Consider the following 3,715-nt stretch of genomic DNA (forward strand, 5'->3'; position numbering starts at 1 on the left):
CTGCACTTGCTCAACCTTTCTATTTTTGTTGGCCCCAGTATCACACCAGGAAGGGTCCTTCCATATCAGACTTCCATTTATCATAGGATTACTTAAATCAGCATGGGATGAAGCTCACTGTTTGGCCAAGATGAGATGATTTTCCCCTTTACATTATTTGTGTGGTCGTGTTTAGTTCTGCCTGTTCCAAGACCTTTGCGTTATTTATTTTGGCTGACATTTTAATATCAATATTTAGTTCGGGCAGCCACAAATAAAACTCTCATTGGATGGTCCTACAGTGCTCCAGTGGCTCCCAGCAGCATGTTTAGTACATTGCTGCTGTTGTTAGACTTATATATTCTTAAAAATTGCACTTCTCCAGCCTACACAAGTGCCCATACCACAGGTACAGACACCAGGTTGCATGAGAGGTCCTGTCCAGAAAATCAAACTTACCTCCTGTTCTCAACAGGATTCTGTAAGGCCATATCCATTCTTGTGCCTTTGGTGTTTTTTATCTCCTGACTATTGGACGTTTGTTTAGCGCTTCTGAATAAATAATTGGTCTTTCGCTAAATATTTTTGGGTACTGTGTCTTAGATGCAGATTTCATCAGCAAAGCTCAGCTCTCCAGGATTAAAGGATTCCAGGATTCAGTCCTTCAGAAAGTTTACAAAACCTAGGGCAGGATAGCGCTGCCTTTCATTGATTCATGCAACACTCTTGCATACTACAAAAACATTAACATTTCAAAAGAGTCTCCGCAGAACAGTAGTTGTTACTGTCACTACCATTTTCCCTTTAATAACTTTGTGATGACTCCTTTCCTCCCTTGTTCTTAGGTTTTCTTTCTGCAGAAACCTGTCCTAAGAAAAGTGCAACAGGGGCAAACAGTGAATGGTTATAGGAAAGTAATTTAACAGAGTAAGAGTATGGTGATCCAAAATGCCCCCCTGCCCTCTGTTAATTTTTGGCACAGAGTCGAAAATACTGTCTTTGGAAGAAATCTCAATGGTGTTTTCCAGTTCTTACAATAAATCCAGTTAAGCTGAGCAGATTTTGCCATGGTTCACATACGTGCAGTTGTAATATTCGGATGATGCTAACATCTGTACATAGGCTTCCACATGAGTAACATATATGGATAATTTAAGCAGCATTCAATATATCAACTATTTCTATAATAATAATATATCAACTACATTTACTTACATAAAATGACGCAAATTTATTTTTGATACAAAGATTCAACAACAACAAAGAAATATAAGATATAAAAACTAACAGAAAATCATTTTACAAAATCATCAATAGCAGAAAACCTGCCAGAAAGCATGATCAATAAATCATTTAGAAGGAAGCAGAGGAAGTAAGGCCTGGGATTTCTTTTATTTTATTTTTATATTATTATTAACAATAATTTTATCTCTATTCTTACTAGGAGCTTAAGGAAGCTTATATGAAGGACCTCTTTTGAAAGACTGAAGTGGCTGAAATATAAACTGATCTTTCACTTAAAACTGAATCTGGAATTAAGAAAATGCCAGGGTGATAGTCTGACACCAATTCTGAAAAATAATTTCCTTGGGGTCTGAGAGTTTTTAGACCAGTAGATCGATGTGGACATCTACCAGGACGATTTATGTTAAAAGCAAACAAACACAACCCAAAACACACTGTAGCAGAATAAAAATATTGACACGTGTGTGATGTCAGGAGGGGTGCAATGTGCCTTTTGGAAGAGGAAGATCTGTAGACATCTTTTAGGGGTACAGAAAGCAAGTGGACAAGGGGGATTCAGTTCGTCCTCTTAGATTTACAGCTGAGAGTCAACAAGGTGTCTCACCAAAGGCTTGTGAAGAGGCTCAGTCACGGTGAGATAAAGCAGAAGGGCTTGCAAAGGTACCAAAATTGGGTTAAAGAGGAGTATCTTGTGTATCTTGGTAAGACCATGCGAGTAACATTGAATGCTACTCCAGCTTCCCATCTGGTTTAGTGGGAGTCTGGCAAGAAGGGGTAAAGAGAAGGGCAACAAGGATGATCAGAGGTGCAGAGCAGTGTCCATCCAATAATTTGGGAATAATTCAGAGGGCTTGAGTTCCTCTGCTGGGAAAGGAGTTGACCGCAACACAGAGCAACTGGTGTGGGAGGTCATGGTAACTACGTCCACTGAATGAACAAGGGGGAATGCAACGAAACTGGAAGGAGGCAAGTTTTGTATAAATGGTGGCTCTTTACACACTGTGTTACAACACCACTCTGATTTGAAGACCTTTGGTTTTCTCCTCAGCTCTGTGCCTGCTGGGCTAAAACCACCAAACCCAGGTGCTGGCTGGCCACTGCTCCTCGTGTTCAGATGGTGGCTTTCTGTTGCAGGAAGAGACCAGTGGGCTAGTGAATGCCTGGTGGAGCCAAGATCTGAACAGTGCCTTGGAAATGAGCGCTGTGGAACTCATCGTTTCATATTAATCTCTTAAAAACATATTTAAATAATGTTTTCTAATGGTAAAACCCAGAGAAGTCGTTTGTCACATGGAGTTTCTCAGTCTGCCTTCAGTCAAGAAAATATGTGAAAATACTTTCAGCCATCCCTGTGAATATTTGGCTCAGACTAACTTTCCACAATTACCAAACATAATTTGAATAATTGTGTTTTTTCCACACTTTTGACTACCTTACAGAAAGCACACCAGGACTGGAAGCTCTGCAGGGAAGCGGTGCCGTGGTCAGGAGCTCGGTCATCCTCCAGCATCAAGGTTTCACACCCAGGCAGTAAATGCCTGTTTTTGGCAGTAAACCACCCAGTCATAAACCACCAGTGCCAAGGTGAGGAGGCAGAATAAGTCAGGATGCAGGTAAGCACTCAAGCATTCGCTGATGCTGATGCCAACTAATGAAAAAAAAAAAAAGTTTATTGCACTGTTACACTTCTGGAAATGAACGTCTCTGTTGGTGCTAAAACTGCTCAGCACCCTGGGAAGCTGTCAAACAGCTCTGGCTTTATAGTAATGGCAAAAGATGTTGTGAAAAGTGACATAATTTTAATCCTGTAATTTAAATTGAACGCTCTCTCTTGCCTGCTGAGCAGGATTCTGACGGTAAATGTTTCTCCAGAGAAAGCACAAATTTACATTTCTTTTACAAGTGTGAAGTTCGACGATGCTTCCATTCTGCTGGTGCTTGAAAGTCCTTTGTGGTTTTGTTTGAACAACAGTACCTCATAGAACAATGCACATACAAAAAAAAACTCAATAGCACCAAGTGAAACATCCATAATCAAAAATTGAAATAGCTGAGAGTTTGGTGACAGCAGTAATTTGCTTTCTTTTCTGGGTCTTCTGGCACAAGGATATTTTTAAAAGCAACTCAGACAGAAGAGTTTAATTCCTGTCCTTAAAAGGAGCTGAATCAATCTGAGAAGGCATTTATCCACCTTAAAATATCACTCCACATTTAAACATGCTTGATACAGAAGTTGTCAACATTTGCCACGTGAGGATCCCAGGCTTACAGCTCATGGAAACCAGAAGTCCCTCCAAACAGCTTTTGCTTTCACTTTTAAACAGAAACTGCTTATAAACCTCAGCAAACCGAAACCTTAGCCAAAGCCTCTAGTGTTTTCAGAAAAGCTGGCATCTGTCTCTCTGATCAGCTGTAACGTCAGGTGGCATTTCGCAGAGATCTGTCACACCTCACAGGTCACCTTTATAGAAGCAGTATTTTTTTTTTTCTT

The sequence above is a fragment of the Aythya fuligula genome, chromosome 1 (genome assembly GCF_009819795.1).
Source record: "Aythya fuligula isolate bAytFul2 chromosome 1, bAytFul2.pri, whole genome shotgun sequence".
NCBI lineage: Eukaryota > Metazoa > Chordata > Aves > Anseriformes > Anatidae > Aythya > Aythya fuligula.